We start from the raw sequence: 18,422 nt of genomic DNA on the forward strand, positions 1-18,422 counted from the left end.
GTGTTGAAGTTGATCTGGATCAATACTTGGGCCGTGGATGGATTATTCAATTAGTTGTATCAAATTTATAGTGTGGAGGAGATCTTTGCCCCAGAAACATATTCAGATACATTTATCCTATAATGATTGAATTACAGCCAATTCTGCAGTATTAATAAAGTTAAAGAAAGAGGTTTGGGATTATTGCTGCAAGAGATTATAAATAGTAAGATTAAACGAGAACTTACCAGTTTGAAGTTTGATCTTTATTTTATGAGGAGTTACGATGAGCGATTACGTGAAGAAGGCCGTCAGCCCGCATGCGCGTCAATCTTCAAAGCAGCGGTGTGAAATCACAGATAACAGTAATTGAAGTAACATAGTAAGATTAGAGAAGACTAGAACTACCAGATGACCTTTATAATATGAGGGTGGGAGCGGTGGGCATGTAATCGCTCATCGTAACTCCTCATAAAGTAAAGATCAAACTTCAAACTGGTAAGTTCTCGTTTAATCTTACTATTTTACTTCGGAGTCACGTGTGATTCCGTGAAGACTTTGAAGCTCTGTGATTTCATGCCATGGAAAAACCGAGTCCACACAAGCACGACTGCATCAGTTGACCACAGATAAGGGAAACACCCATACAGACATGACATAGATTTAAAACATGCTGATGCTGATAAGTGAACAAATAATAATAATAGTAAACCCTCTCATCCTGGGGAAACTATAAAATAGAACCTAAAAAAGAGTTGGCAAATACCCCTGGTCTGGTAATGGGTTAAAAAATAAAATGTTTGGAAACTTGTTCGTTAGACCATCCTGCAGTCGACAGGATGTTGTCCAGAGGACCATACATAACCCTTGCTGCTGATGAAGTAGCAGCCCTGGTGGAGTGAGAAAATTAGTATCTACTCCTGTATAAGCCAAAACCCCGTTTGAACCACCTAGAGATGGTCTGAACTGATACCTTCTTATGAGGTTATAAGTAATTAACAAACATAGCTAGTATGAGAGCCTCTAAGACTTTAGGTGACCCTGACGTAATGTTGTAAATGTGTGACCACACATAAACGAAGGTGCGTGGGGTATGCCATGAGAACTAGCTTGAGACCTGACACCCCTGGGCTGCCCTGCCTAACTAAATAGTAAACATGAAATATTATATTATTAGCAGGTATAACCATCCTGTCCAGTCCCAATTTATGCAATGACTGGACCTGTTGCGCTGAGAACAGCACCAAGGGGATAACCACCTTATGAGCCCCGAGCCAAAGATAGGGATATAGCTGGAGCCCCCTGGCGAGCAGTGTCAACACAATGTCAATACCCCATACTCCGTGTACTTGGGTCTGGGAGAACATGTGCAAAGATATCCTTAATAAACTGGAATCAGAGGGTGAGACCCAGAGCTGGATCCCGCTTGCTGCAGCAAACCTGATGAGAAAGCACGTTGAGCACACTTAATGGAACTATAACATAATTTATTGTCAAGGACCCATAGAAAATGAACTCTAAGACGTCAGTGTCCGTGCCGTATTATACGTAACATAGCATTTAAACAGAACCGCTTCCCATCTCCTGAAGAGGAAATGTACTGCTTATTTGGTGCTATCCCTGCACTCTGCAGTGAGCACATACATGGATTGGTCTGACAACCCAAGCCACAGGAGCCATCTTCTCAGATTCTGCAAGGCAATGAATTGATTAATCATACAGAGGCTGGTTCCCAGAATCCCGGGCTAAACCAGCAAATTTTATGTTTAGAAACCCGATATAGGTTCTACTATAATTCCCAACATTTGCGGGAAACCATGGCTACATAGGCCAGTCAGACAGTACGAAACCCTGAAGTGGGTTCTTGCTGAATCATTGCAAGACCCGACTGATGAGGCAAAATGGAGCAATGACACAAAAGAACATTCCTCCCTCATGTAGCGAGAATGTATCTCTCGCCACTGTGATGCTACATGTCTTTACAAACCGGTGGATGAGCCTGGATGCAAACATATCGATATTCGGTGTTCCATTGAGCCATAATGTCATAAAATACTTAGTGATCCAACATCCATTCTGTGTTGTCATTGATTTTACGTGATGATACACCAGCGCCAAATAAAGTTGGGTAAATTATGACAGGATACTTTGACTTGATTGCACCCATGTAACCAACATAAGCCAGCACCACAGTGTATCAACCTGGAATTGAGCATGCAGATCATGCATATCCACACAACAACCCTTTAACCCATAGTGTGCACCTAGTGTCTATAGGTAGTTGATACCAATAACTGAAGAATTAGTAATTCATGCAAATCCCATCCCTCCTTAACTGGAGATGGCATTCGTAATTTCCCATCTTTGAGCACTAGCATCAGTCTGAAATACAACTGAAGATTTATTGACCAAACTACTGGAGCAATGCTGAATATTGGTCGTCCACCATTGTGACCCTGGTGGCTGTAGCTGGTAATAGCATAGGTCTGTTAACAATGACCTAAATGGCACGAGAGATTACCCTATTGCACAGCTGAAACACAGCTGCTATATTGCCAATTACACTTGATGCATAGAAGACTGCTTGACAACAAGGTTGTTACAGGCTTCTATTGATTCCAATGTCTTGCCCCAGAACGGAGTCACAGATAAATTAATAGTTAAAGGTAAACCCGAAATCAATAACTATAGTTGGTATCAACTTAAATTTAACTGGATGGATGAGGAACCTCAATCTCTCAAATATAGTTGCGGCTGAAAGCAGTTGATTTTAGCAAAACACAGCGTTTAGAATATCATACAGATGCCATAACAAGTGTTTTTGAGCTCTGAGCAGTCCCAGCACTGGTTTAGTAAATTGGTAGATACCCTGGGAGCTGAAGTAAGCCCATTTGCAACGCATTAACTGTTATCATGCCCCATCCAGATATATTCCAAATGACTCCTGGGATCCCTGTGAATGGGACCTGAATAGTATGCATCTTTGAAATCGATGCATGCCACAATGCTAAAGAAATCAATTTGTTAGACAGCAACAAAATTCCATATACTGAAAATCAATGTTGCAAATGCGAGTTAAATCAATTATGAACCGACATCTTCCATCTTTTACAATAAACAGGCCACGCCTGTCATAATTCCATGCCTGCCTTGAATGACAACCCTGGCCAGATTCCCGAGCCTGTCTCGAAAGGTGATTCTGACCATAATACTGAGATTGCCTCGAAAGACACCTCTGGCCATAACATTGGGCCTGCCTTGAAAGGCTACTCCGACCTTAATTCTGAGCCTGCCTCGAAAGACAAATCTGGACAATTTCCGAGCTTGTCTCGGAAGGCAAACTCTAGCCATAATTCCGAGCTTGTTCCGGAAAACAATCCTGGCCATAATACTGAGCCTGCCTCGAAAGACAACTCTGGCCCCAAATCCAAGCCAAGCTTGGCACCCTTGTAATGTGCAATAACAACCCAATCTCATGCTATCATAATCATTTGTACAAAAACAATTGGAAATATTACCAACTTGTAAATGATCCACTTACCCCATGGTTCGGAAGAACCAGACCCACCTACCTCCATGGAAACCGGTGGTCAGTGGTAAGCCAACAGGCCCCTGATGTGGGTTCTATTCCCGTCCTTGATGGGAGAGTAGGAATGGTAGTGTATGTGGATTCCATATTTCCTGAGACCGGTTTGGACCTTGTCCTTTGCGCAGTTTTCAAGCTGCCACCAGCTTCAGTGAACTGCTTACTGCCGATGAGGCGTGGGGTGTGTCATCGCCGATACGATGAAGCTTTGTTCGTCGTTGGTACCTTGATCAGCCCGACAGCTTTAGCTTCCTCATTCAGGTATACCTGTTGGATAAGTCTTACCTGAAGAGAGGATTCGGCGGCTGGTTTCATTTCCTCCAATGTCACCCCTGTTTACTGTGCTGTTTACTGCCGGCACTTGTAGCGTGAGGGGAAACTCTGGCCCCTTCTGGGTTTTCTGCCCACGGCAGTAACCCTTTCGTTTGCGAGTATTTCCTTAGAGCCATATGCATGTGCTCCAGTATGTTTCACGGATATACTTTGAATTTGAAGTCAGCTACACACTGACCACTCGCACTCCCCTCCACAGAGAGGGAGATTCGTAGGCAGCCCTGAGAACAGGTGCTGCCGCAGGCCTCTGAGGATACCTGCATCTGACTCAGTATAAAACTGGCCTCTTACACTCCCCTCCTCAGAGAGGGAGACATTAAGCAGCCCTGACACAGGTGCCGCTGCTGCGGGTTCTCCATAATACCCGGGCTCAGATAGCTCCCTTCTTCGGAGCATATCTCTTTGGAGCAACCTCTCCAGTAGGTGCTCCAGATGGGTCAGTCTTCCAAACACACTGCCCACAGAAGGAGGAGAGTCCTCCTGGCCCGACTCATCCGAGTCCAGGGCCCTGACAGACATTTCAGTGGCTTTCCTCCCCTGCGGGGTAGCCAAGGTGCTCACTGCCGGCACCAAGTCTGTAGCCGCTGGCTCTACCGCCAGTGACGCGAAAAAGGTGAATTTTTACTGCCGCCCGCTACCCGCACTTCCGCGGTATCCGTAGCGGGTTCCCCACGGTCCGTGGCCAGGATTCCCCGAGGTCATGACCGGGATTCCCTTCGGGAGTGTCGCTGACCTCCTTGTCAGCGACTGGGGTTGCGAGATCAACTTTTCCTGGTCTACCCCCTTTCTTGGGGAAACCACCACTCGCAGTCCCCTCCTGGGTGTCGCTGACCTCCTTGTCAGCGACTAGGGAAACGAACCCGACAGCCGCCGGCTACCCGCGTTCTTCCGCGGTCCGGACCGGGATTCCCCACGGTCCATGACCGGTTTCCCCACGGCCCGTCCGACTTCGCCCCGAATCCAGCAGGCAAGCTCTGCAAGGAGCTTCCTGCAACACAAAACACAAACCCTAGAAATTAAGTTTTAAACATACCTGTAGGTTTAAACTTACCGCTGGCAGGAGCAGCACGCCTGCCAGTCAGCCATTGCGCAATGCGCCAGATGTAATGACGCGCATGCGGGCTGACGGCCTTCTTCACGGAATCACTCACGTGACTCCGAAGTAAAATGGAATGGAATACACTCACGATGAAGTTGATTTTGAGCTTTCACTTGGAAAGAGTAGTTTCAAATTCTTTTGCCTGGGAGTGTTTTCCAATGTGTTGGAAAGAACTGCAGATGTTGGTTTAAACCAAAGATAACACAAAAAGCTGGAGTAACTCAGTGGGTCAAGCAGCATCTCTGGAGAAAAGGAATAGGCGATGTTTTGGGTCGAGAACCTTCTCCAATGTTTGAACTGGCTAGATTTGTCCAAATGCTGAGTTTAGAGCAGGACTCACACTTTAAAATGTGACTTGACAATGGCAATGATTACATAACACTGTTATGAGAAAGATCCACACGATTTAGCAGAAATATAACACATGAAACTGAAAACAACTAAAGGTGGCTATGCAGTTGAATGGAGCTTAGCCATGACAAGGAAACATAACCTTAGTAACTCAAAAATAATTACATTATTTCCAAAGAATGGATTCTATTTTGATTTTATTAGAAACAGTTAAAGGACATCGCAGAGAGCTCAACACTAGAGGGAATATATTGAATTGTACATATGATCATATTAGAGTTAGTGTTAGCTCCTGTTTTTTGCTTATATTTAACTGCATTGAAAGAGCAAAAATAGTTTCACCAGTGGTATAACAGTGAAAACAGATTCATTTCAGTATTTGTATGACAGGATATATGCAAAGGAGAGGGCACTCAAGTTTCAAATCATTGCAAATTAGAAAATAAAAAGTATTTCTGGCATGGAGCAAAGATGCTGATGAATATTCTTTAAGAAAAACACAAATAAGATTATGGAAATGTCTCAGAATTCTGAAACGTGGAAAATATTTACATGGTTAGGATAGGTTTGTAGGCATATGGGCCAAACGCATGCAGGTGGGACTGGTGTAGCTAGGACATGTTGGTTGGTGTGGGCAAGTTAGGCTGAAGGACCTGTTCCCACTCTGTATCACTCTATGACTACTAAAAATAAAGAATAACTGATCACTAACATGGGAGGTAAAAGCCAAAACAAACATTTGGTGTAAAATGATGAAGAAGATAATCTTTTGCACCACAAATTGTTTAATTGGGCAAGCTATTTTATCATTTGGTTTTCACCCACAATGGATAACAAAGTATATAAATAATTTCCATGTTATGAAGCAATGTGGGATGTGTTTTTGTTTCCACCGATTCTGAAGGTTTGCATTTTCTCATCTTTGGTGGTTGCTTAAAGTGGAGGATGCGAGATGATGCAAGACAATAAACCTGTCTTAAATAGAAATGGACCCATCACTGTATGGGTGTGATAGAAATAAATCAGCAATGTTATTTTGGTTCTTTGGATTTCATTTAACTATAAATAATCTTATTTTAGGAAAACTGCTCACACGCTTTTCAGAAGGTTTCAATTGAAATTTGCTTTCTGGAAATATTTTTGTTTTGCATGACTGTGAGGAAGGAAGCTACCTGCGTAATTGCTAGCTGTTGAACTCTCAGCAGTTGGAGGCTGCGACTGCATTTTGCACTCTTCTCAATTCCCACAGATCTGCCATGATTGCCATTTAAGATTCATGGGCGCTTCAGAGAGCATCCATTCCACTCCATTGTTTCAGCGTAGTTTAATTTATTTTACGACCATTACTATAAATTCAATTAAATCACTGAAAATTCATAGGAATTCTCGGGGTGTACAGTTACGCAGTTTAGTTAAGATTGCTTCTAAAACCGAGCAAGTGTTCGCGATCACTCTTCGCCCAAAACTCCATGTTATTAGACATTGCATATGACATAGAATTGACATTGTTTATAAATTTGTTAAATATAAGTCCCTTCAATATTAGTGTAGGAAGGAACTCCAGATGCCGGTTTAAACCAAAGATAGACCCAGAACTTTACTCCTTCCGTCAATACACTTTTGATTATAAAATCTTCAATGATTCGCTATTCACATGCCCGTGTTTCTTTATTTCAAACATACAACTTATTCCAGATCTCTCGATTTGTTGTTTATTCGTGTCAACTTTAGTGACAAGTAATTCTCCATTTATTTTGGATTGCTATCATATCATATCATATCTATCTATCTATATATTAAAACTGTGTGTGTGTGTGTGTGTGTGTGTGTGTGTGTGTGTGTGTTTCTGGCTGGGTGTGTTTGTGGGTGCCACATTCGGCCTTTGATTCCCTGCTACGCCAACACCACATGCTGAAACGCCGAGATTATTTCCATTTCGGTAGAGATTTCACTTTTACATCCAAATGTCCACTCCTCATTAAATTTCGTTGTGTTTAAGTACACATTTTTTCATAAAATCCTTCCGTCCCCCCCAAAATTTCAAAATGTTAAAAAAAACAGCTCTCGCCCATAGAATGTTGGTGAACGTTCCATCGTGTGATGTCACAATGCCCAATGCTCACAGATGTCCAATCGGAATGGATCCATTTACATATGCGTTTGCACCAGCCCCAGCCGTAGCCCCAGCCCCACCCCCGCAGCCTGTCGAAGCGCGTCATCACGTGTGTGGGAATAGAGAAAGAGGATTGGGGGTGATAGGGAATGGGGAACAGATGGACTGCCCCTACCCCTCCCCTTCCACTCTTCCTCCCCACTATTTGCCCTCTCTCCCCCCACTCCTCTCCCCTCCCTCCACACTCTTCCCCCTCCCTCCCCTACCCCACTCCCTCCTCCCCTCCCTCCCCCATCCCTCCCCACACCTCTCTCCCCATCCCTCTCCCACCCCTCTCCATCTCCCCCTCTCCATCTCCCTCTCCTCAACCCTCTCCCGCTCCTCCCCCTCCTCCCACCTCCATCCCTCTCTCCCCCACCCCCCTACCCCATCTCCCTCCTCCCCTCCCTCCCCCACACCACTCTCCCCCTCCCCATCCCTCTCTCCTCCGCCTCCCCCACCCCTCTCTCCCCCCCTCTCCATCTCCCTCTCTTCACCCCTCTCCCTCTCTTCCCCTCCTCCTCCCCTCCTCCTCCCACCCCCAACCCTCTCCCCCTTCCCTCTCCCCCACCCCTTCCCTCTCTCCCCACCCCCTCCAAACTCTTCCCTCTCTCTATCCTACCCCCATCTCCCTCCTGTCCTCCTCCCAACCCCATCGCTCTCTCCCCACCCCCTTCCCTCTCTACCCCAACCCCTTCCCTCTCCCTCCGCCCCTTCCCCCTACCCCTCTTCCACCACTCCCCCTACCCATTCCTCTCCCCCACTCCATTTCCCTCTCCCCCCCTCCCCCTCCTCTCTCCCCACCCCTTCCCCTCTGTCCCTCTTCCACCACTTCCCCTACCCCTCTCCCCCTCCCACCCACTTCGCTCCCCCCTCCCCATCACACTCCGCACTCTTTCCCCTCTCTCCCCCCACCCCTCTCCCCCTTCCTCCCCCACACCTCTCTCCCCCTCCCCATCTCTCTCTCCTCCCGTCCCCACCCCCTCTCCTCCCCCCTCTCCATCTCCCTCTCCTCACCCCTCTCCCTCCTGCTGCCACCCCCATCCCTCTCTACCCATTCCCTCTCTCCCCCACCCCCCCCTTCCCTCTCTCCCCACGCCCCCTACCCCTCTGTCCCTCTTCCTCCACCCCCCTACCCCTCTCCCCCTCCCTCCCCACTCTTCCACTTCTCTCCCCCTTACTCCACCCATCTCCCTCCCCCAACCCTCTCTCTCCCCCTCCCTTCCCCCTCCCTCCCCTCTCTCCCCATCCCTTCCCCCTACCCCTCTGTCCCTCTTCCACCACTCTCCCTACCCTTCTCCCCCTCCCTCCCCACTCTTCCACTTCTCTCCCTCCATCCCCCACCCTCTCTCCCCCACCCCTCCCCCTCTCTCCCTCTTCCACCACTCCCCCCTCCCCCTCCCTCTCTCCCACTTCTACCACCACTCCCCCTCCCTCCCCATACTTCCACTTATCTCCCCCCACCCCCCCTCATCTCCCTCCCCCACCCCCCTCCCTCCACACTCTTCCCCCTCTCTCTCCTCCCTCCCCTCCATCCTCCCCTCCCTCTCTCCTCTCTCCCCCTCCCCCACCCTTTACCCCCTCCCTCCACCTTCTCTCACCCACTCCCCCACCCCTCCACCCTCCCTTCCCTCCCTCTCACTCTCTCCTCACCCCTCCAGGAACCTCCGGGAACCGCACAGAAACCTTGGGTGGGGCGCAAAGTCTCCAGAGGTTTCCGTTCAGGTTTCCAAAGTGGGACAGGGGCATTAGTATAACAGTTTCAAGTGTTAAATATAACAAGGAATGCTTAAGACATAAGTGCATTTAGTAGCAATGTTACAAAATTTTGAGATTTTAAAAATCAAGTCTTTAATTTATCCCATCAGATAAAGCATAAAAATAAGTTTAATTTGACACCTAATTCACTTTCATATCTTCAGTATTAAAAAAGTTATGGCCATTTTCATACTCGGAAATTGGCATCTTGTTCCCTATTGCTTTTTCATTGACAACACCAAAGCTGTGATCGAGAACATTTAAAGGCCGATAACTTTCTTAAAATTTAAGAGAACTGAAAGACATTTTCAGTTATTATAGATTGAAGCATTCTGAAACAAATATAAAACATTCTTACTTAGATCTTGAAATTAAAGCATATAATTAGTTAGTTACCTAATTGTAGCTAATTACAAAATTCAATTACTAGATCTAAACATCTATCCATTTCTTAAGAATAGATTAACATTTTTAAATAGCCTAAGTGTCCAAATAACATTCACACAATAATTCAGAATATAACATAATTTTTAATTCTCATTGTCATGGGTTTATAGGCCAAATGGAAGGAATTTAATGTTTAATACCTTAAATTAATGGCCATTTAAATCAGCTTGCGGTGGGTTTTACTGGAACGGGACCATTTAGAACGTTCAGATGCGGTGAATTTATACCCCCATATCTGCAGCAAATACACTGCCGGTTCTTCGGGGGGAAAAATCACCGTTTCGCAACGTAAAATGTGAATTAAATACATCTTAAGCAACACTTTTATACATAAAAATAAACTACTTTCTTTTACCTGGTCCTGCATAAAATCCGTCCCAGTTGTTGGCATTGACGGCTTCAGAAGCTGCTTTTAAAATCATTCCAGCGATTAACATGTCGGGTGAATTTTTTTTTAAAACACACAGAACGGCCGTCGGAACGATTCTTTAGCAAAATCTTGCACTTCAGCAAATATAATTCAGGACCAGGTCGGGAAAAAACCTCGTTTTAACCCCGCCCCCCCTCAAACGCACCAAAATCGCGCACATGGCCAGTGGCAGAATTACAGCGCCGCTGAAGGTAAGTTTTGTAACATACCTACGTTTAAATTAGTTTAGAAATAATACAGAAATGGTTTGGAACTGAAAACAAAAGTGCTCTAATATGTTTATTCAATATTCTGTAATTGATCTGTGTGTAATTTTGATCCAAAGTGAACCAAATAGAAAATTATTGATAGATTATTGATAGATTATTTAAGCATAATTTGTGACAACTATACTATAATTCTGATATAGTAAAGCATTTGAGTTCTTCCACCCAATTATATTTCCAGTACATAGATCAAAATAGCCAATCTATAGTTTGACAAGAGCTTAAGACTGCAGTTCATATTACGTGTAACTTTCCACATGTGAACAACTTACTTAAAAATAATATTTGCCAAAAATATTTAAGAAAATCATTTATTTACTTTATTCTGATTTAGGTTCAAATTGAACTTATTGTGAATACTGATCCAGTATCTCAGGCATCCAGTAGCCGGACAGGATAAAATCTGTGTGAATGAATGGAATTTGGGAAGACAACACAATTCATCAGTTTTATCGTGCAATTATAGTTCCATCTAAATTCTGCCTTAAGTGACAGAAGATTTATAAGCTGCCTGCCCTGGCAAGGGTTTCGGCATGCAAAAAAATTACTGCATTCTGGGATAATATTATACATCCTAAATTCTACAACCACCACCTATGCACGGATCGAAAATATACCTCTATAAAATGTGGGTATCATGGATCAACAGCTGAGGAATGACATTGCAATGATGTTGAAGGTGAATTGTAATGTAGCATTGGAAATTCCAAATATGTTCAAACACTTGCTTTGGAATGAACCTTTCAGAAAACACTTTCAAATTCATTTTCTAGATTCCTTGTTTCATTTGGAAGTCTGCATCAGGATCTTCGTTCGTGAATTTTCTGCATTGGAGGGAAGAATAGATATTTTAGAATAGATAACCTGTCTTAAATAGAAATGGACCCATCACTGTATGGGTGTGATAGAAATAAATCAGCAATGTTATTTTGGTTCTTTGGATTTCATTTAACTATAAATAATCTTATTTTAGGAAAACTGCTCACACGCTTTTCAGAAGGTTTCAATTGAAATTTGCTTTCTGGAAATATTTTTGTTTTGCATGACTGTGAGGAAGGAAGCTACCTGCGTAATTGCTAGCTGTTGAACTCTCAGCAGTTGGAGGCTCCGACTGCATTTTGCACTCTTCTCAATTCCCACAGATCTGTCATGATTGCCATTTAAGATTCATGGGCGCTTCAGAGAGCATCCATTCCACTCCATTGTTTCAGCGTAGTTTAATTTATTTTACGACCATTACTATAAATTCAATTAAATCACTGAAAATTAGCATAGGAATTCTCGGGGTGTACAGTTACGCAGTTTAGTTAAGATTGCTTCTAAAACCGAGCAAGTGTTCGCGATCACTCTTCGCCCAAAACTCCATGTTATTAGACATTGCATATGACATAGAATTGACATTGTTTATAAATTTGTTAAATATAAGTCCCTTCAATATTAGTGTAGGAAGGAATTCCAGATGCCGGTTTAAACCAAAGATAGACCCAGAACTTTACTCCTTCCGTCAATACACTTTTGATTATAAAATCTTCAATGATTCGCTATTCACATGTCCGTGTTTCTTTATTTCAAACATACAACTTATTCCAGATCTCGATTTGTTGTTTATTCGTGTCAACTTTAGTGACAAGTAATTCTCCATTTATTTTGGATTGCTATCATATCATATCATATCCATCTATCTATATATTAAAACTCTGTGTGTGTGTGTGTGCGTTTCTGGCTGGGTGTGTTTGTGGGTGCCACATTCGGCCTTTGATTCCCTGCTACGCCAACACCACATGCTGAAACGCCGAGATATTTTCCATTTCGGTAGAGATTTCACTTTTACATCCAAATATCCACTCCTCATTAAATTTCGTTGTGTTTAAGTACACATTTTTTAATAAAATCCTCCCCCCCCCCCCAAAATTTCAAAATGTTTAAAAAAACAGCTCTCACCCATAGAATGTTGGTGAACGTTCTTCCATCGTGTGATGTCACAAGGCCCAATGCTCACAGATGTCCAATCGGAATGGATCCCTTTACATATGCCTTTGCACCAGCCCCAGCCCTAGCCCCAGCCCCACCCCCGCAGCCTGTCGAAGCACGTCATCACGTGTGTGGGAATAGAGAAAGAGGATTGGGGGTGATAGGGAATGGGGAACAGATGGACTGTCCCTACCCCTCCCCTTCCACTCTTCCTCCCCACTATTTCCCCTCTCTCCCCCCACTCCTCTCCCCTCCCTCCACACTCTTCCCCCTCCCTCCCCTACCCCACCGTCCTCCCCTCCCTCCCCCATCCCTCCCCCACACCTCTCCCCATCCCTCTCTCCCCCTCTCCCACCCCTCTCCATCTCCCCCTCTCCATCTCCCTCTCTTCACCCCTCTCCCGCTCCTCCCCCTCCTCATCCCACCTCCATCCCTCTCTCCCCCACCCCCCTTCCCTCTCCCCCCACCCAGGACCCTTCCCGTCTCCCACTACCCCCTCCAGCTCCCCACCCCTCCCGGCCTACCCCTCTCTCCTCCCCTCTCCATCCCCTCCTTCCACCCCTCTCCCTCCCCCTCCCCTCCCTCCCCCCCCCCCCTCTCGCTCCCCCTCTCCCCCCACCCCTTCCTCTCCGCCCCCCTCCCATCTTCCCCCTCTTCACCCCAGCCTCCCTCCTGTCCTCCCCCCACCCCTCGCTCTCCCCCAACCCCTTCCCTCTCTCCCTCACCTCACCTTCCTTCTCTCCCCCACCCCCTCCCCCTCCCACTTCCCCCTCTCCCCCGACCCCATCTCCTCCTCGTCCCCTCCTCCCCCCTTCTCCCCTCTATCCCACCCCCTTCGCCTCTCCCCCCCCCTGTATCCTCCCCCCCCCCCCCCCCCCCCCCCCCCCCCCCCCCCCCCCACCCCTACCCCCTCCCCCCCCCCGCCCCACCACCCCCTTCCCTCTCTCCCCCACCCGCTTCCCCCTCCCCACACTTCCCCCTCTCCCCCTACCCCATCTCCCTCCTCGTCTCCCTCCCCCTCCCCCACACCTCTCTCCCCCCTCCCCCACACCTCTCTCCCCCCCTCTCTCCTCCCCTCCCCCACCCCCGTCTCCTCCCCCTCTCCATCTCCCTCCTCACCCCTCTCTCTCTCCTCTCCCTCCTCCTCCCACCCCATCCCTCCCTCCCTCCCCACCCCCTTCCCTCTCTACCCCACCCCCTTCCATCTCTCCACCGCCCCCTTCCCCTCTGTCCCTCTTCCACCACTCCCCCTACCCCTCCCTCCCCATTCTTCCACTTCTCTACCCCTTACCCCACCCCTCTCCATCTCCCTCCTCCACCCCTCTCTCCCCCTCCCTCCCCTCTCTCCCCCACCCCTTCCCCTCTGTCCCTCTTCCACCACTTCCCCTACCCCTCTCCCCCTCCCACCCACTTCGCTCCCCCCTCCCCATCACACTCCGCACTCTTTCCCCTCTCTCCCCCTTCCTCCCCTACCCCATCTCCCCTCCCTCCCCCACACCTCTCTCCCCCTCCCCATCCCTCTCTCCTCCCGTCCCCACCCCTCTCTCCTCCCCCTCTCCATCTCCCTCTCCTCCCCCTTCTCCTCCCACCCCCGTCCCTCTCCCCACCCCCTTCCCCCTCCCCTCTCTTCCCCCTCCCTCCACACTCTTCCCCCTCTCTCCCCTACCCCATCTCCCTCCTTGCCTCCCTTCCCCCTCCCTCACACCTCTCCCCCTCCCCTCCCCCCTCTCCTCACCCCTCTCCCTCCTGCTCCCACCCCCATCCCTCTCCCCCTTCCCTCTCTCCCCTTCCCTCTCTCCCCACGCCCCCTACCCCTCTGTCCCTCTTCCACCACCCCCTACCCCTCTCCCCCTCCCTCCCCACTCTTCCACTTCCCTCCCCCTTACCCCACCCCTCTCCCTCCCCACCCCTCTCTCTCCCCCTCCCTTCCCCCTCCCTCCCCATCCCTTCCCCCTACCCCTCTGTCTCTCTTCCACCACTCTCCCTACCCTTCTCCCCCTCCCTCCCCACTCTTCCACTTCTCTCCCTCCATCCCCTCACCATCTCTCCCCCCCCCCCTCCCCCTCTCTCCCTCTTCCACCACTCCCCCTCCCCCCTCCCTCTCTCGCCACTTCTACCACCACTCCCCCTCCCTCCCCATACTTCCACTTATCTCCCCCCACCCCCCCTCATCTCCCTCCCCCACCCCCCCTCCCTCCACACTCTTCACCCTCTCTCTCTTCCCTCCCCTCCATCCTCCCCTCCTTCTCTAGCTCTCTCTCCCCCTCCCCCACCCTTTACCCCCTCCCTTCACCTTCTCTCACCCACTACCCCACCCCTCTCCCCCTCCCTTCCCCCCTCTCACTCTCTCCTCACCCCTCCAGGAACCTCCGGGAACCGCACAGAAACCTTGGGTGGGGCGCAAAGTCTCCAGAGGTTTCCGTTCAGGTTTCCAAAGTGGGACAGGGGCATTAGTATAACAGTTTCAAGTGTTAAATATAACAAGGAATGCTTAAGACACAAGTGCATTTAGTAGCAATGTTACAAAATGTTGAGATTTTAAAAATCAAGTCTTTAATTTATCCCATCAGATAAAGCATAAAAATAAGTTTAATTTGACACCTAATTCACTTTCATATCTTCAGTATTAAAAATGTTATGGCCATTTTCATACTCGGAAATTGGCATCTTGTTCCCTATTGCTTTTTCATTGACAACACAAAAGCTGTGATCGAGAACATTTAAAGGCCGATAACTTTCTTAACATTTAAGACAACTGAAAGACATTTTCAGTTATTATAGATTGAAGCATTCTGAAACAAATATGAAACAATCTTACTTAGATGACTTGAAATTAAACCATATAATTAGTTAGTTACCTAATTGTAGCTAATTACAAAATTCAATTACTAGATCTAAACATCTATCCATTTCTTAAGAATAGATTAACATTTTCAAATAGCCTAAGTGTCCAAATAACATTCACACAATAATTCAGAATATAACATAATTTTTAATTCTCATTGTCATGGGTTTATAGGCCAAATGGAAGGAATTTAATGTTTAATACCTGTAAATTAATGGCCATTTAAATCAGCTTGCGAGTGGGTTTTACTGGAACAGGACCATTTAGAACGTTCAGATGCGGTGAATTTATACCCCCATATCTGCAGCAAATACACTGCCGGTTCTTCGGGGGAATAAATCACCATTTCGCAACGTAAAATGTGAATTAAATACATCTTGTAATATATTTTTTTATTAAAGGTAATCAATTACAATGCTTCAAACAACTTTATATCAAATTAATTCAATTTGCATTAAGTAAAACACTAATAATACTTATCTACTATTTTTTTTTAGAAATAATGATAGAAAAAGAATAGAACAGTTATAAATCATTAAGAGAGTGATTAAATAATAATTTGATTATATATAAGAAAGAAAAGAGAAACGAAAAAAAAAAAAAAATGAAAAACCACAATATGTATTGTTAATAACACTACTACAAGTGATAGTATCAATAAAGACATATATGTTAATTCCAATATAAAAATGAATTATTCTCACCAAATCCCGCAGGGTGCACGCCGAGCTGTGTTGCCAAGAACAGCTACTTCTCTAAATACTGTATATATGGAGACCATATCTGTTCAAAAGAATTATACTTGTCCAATAGGACAAATCTAATTCTTTCCAGATGTAACGTCTCCATCATCTCTGCTGCCCACATTTTGGTTGTGGGGGATAATGTTCCCTTCCAAAATTTCAATATGATTTTTTTCCCAATTATCAAACAGTAATCAAAGAAATTTCTTTGATTTACTGTAAGTGATAGATGTAAATCCGGAATTCCAAATATTATTAGCTTTGGGTTAGGGTCCAATTTAACTTTGATGACTTCAGAAATAACTTTAAAAATTTCTGTCCAGTAATAATTCAATTTAGGACATGTAACGAAACTATGTATTAAATTTGCCTCTGCTTTCTTGCACTTATCACAAATAGCGGAGAGATTCGGAAAAATACTATTTAATTTAGTTTTCGAATAATGTAACCTATATAATACTTTAAATTGTATCAATATATGTCTGGCGTTTAATGAACACCGGTGTATTCGTTGTAGACTTTCTTCCCAGTTTTCTTTTGTTATAGCCAATCCCATTTCATTTTCCCATGCTTGACGATATATTTCCGTTATTGGATTCTCCTTATCCAAAATGATGTTATATATATAGGCTATTAATTTTTCTGTATTTGGATATAAATTAAACAGTTCGTCTAACAGTCCTGCTTCTTTATTTTTATAATCTTGTGTATTGGATTTAATATAATCTCTAATTTGTAAATACCTAAACAAATGTTGTGGAGACAATCCATAAATATCTTGTAACTCCTGGAATAAAAGAAATTTTCCTTTTCTATAAAGGTGTTCTATCCTTGTAATTCCTAAATCATCCCATTGTTTAAACTCCCCATCTAATATAGCAGGTTTAAACAATGGGTTATTCATAATTGGTAATCTAAATGAGAGATTATCCAAATGTAGAGTCTTAACTATTTGTTTCCAAATTAAATACATCTTAAGCAACACTTTTATACATAAAAATAAACTACTTTCTTTTACCTGGTCCTGCATAAAATCCGTCCCAGTTGTTGGCATTGACGGCTTCAGAAGCTGCTTTTAAAATCATTCCAGCGATTAACATGTCGGGTGAATTTTTTTTAAAAACACACAGAACGGCCGTCGGAACGATTCTTTAGCAAATTCTTGCACTCCAGCAAATATAATTCAGGACCAGGTCGGGAAAAAAAACCCCGTTTTAACCCCGCCCCCCCCTCAAACGCACCAAAATCGCGCACATGGCCAGTGGCAGAATTACAGCGCCGCTGAAGGTAAGTTTTGTAACATACCTACGTTTAATTTAGTTTAGAAATAATACAGAAATGGTTTGGAACTGAAAACAAAAGTGCTCTAATATGTTTATTCAATATTCTGTAATTGATCTGTGTGTAATTTTGATCCAAAGTGAACCAAATAGAAAATTATTGATAGATTATTGATAGATTATTTAAGCATAATTTGTGACAACTATACTATAATTCTGATATAGTAAAGCATTTGAGTTCTTCCACCCAATTATATTTCCAGTACATAGATCAAAAATAGCCAATCTATAGTTTGACAAGAGCTTAAGACTGCAGTTCATATTACGTGTAACTTTCCACATGTGAACAACTTACTCAAAAATAATATTTGCCAAAAATATTTAAGAAAATCATTTATTTACTTTATTCTGATTTAGGTTCAAATTGAACTTATTGTGAATACTGATCCAGTATCTCAGGCATCCAGTAGCCGGACAGGATAAAATCTGTGTGAATGAATGGAATTTGGGAAGACAACACAATTCATCAGTTTTATCGTGCAATTATAGTTCCATCTAAATTCTGCCTTAAGTGACAGAAGATTTATCAGCTGCCTGCCCTGGCAAGGGTTTCGGCATGCAAAAAAATTACTGCATTCTGGGATAATATTATACATCCTAAATTCTACAACCACCACCTATGCACGGATCGAAAATATACCTCTATAAAATGTGGGTATCATGGATCAACAGCTGAGGAATGACATTGCAATGATGTTGAAGGTGAATTGTAATGTAGCATTGGAAATTCCAAATATGTTCAAACACTTGCTTTGGAATGAACCTTTCAGAAAGCACTTTCAAATTCATTTTCTAGATTCCTTGTTTCATTTGGAAGTCTGCATCAGGATCTTCGTTCGTGAATTTTCTGCATTGGAGGGAAGAATAGATATTTTACTTTTGGATTCCAGTCTTTATGTTTAATTTATGAACTGAAGAAGGTGAAGTGGGGGCAATGCATTGCAAGAGAATTGGATCCTCTTTCAGACACTCAATTTACTGCCTCACACAACCATTACTTAATAATTCCACAGACCTTTGTTTCGGGCGGACTCAGTGTTTGTTTGATGATCTCCTTCACCCTGATGTGAAATTAGTCCTCTCTGTTTTTGTGACAAATGCTGATATGAAATTCATCCACCA

Source organism: Amblyraja radiata, chromosome 19, assembly GCF_010909765.2.
Source record: "Amblyraja radiata isolate CabotCenter1 chromosome 19, sAmbRad1.1.pri, whole genome shotgun sequence".
NCBI lineage: Eukaryota > Metazoa > Chordata > Chondrichthyes > Rajiformes > Rajidae > Amblyraja > Amblyraja radiata.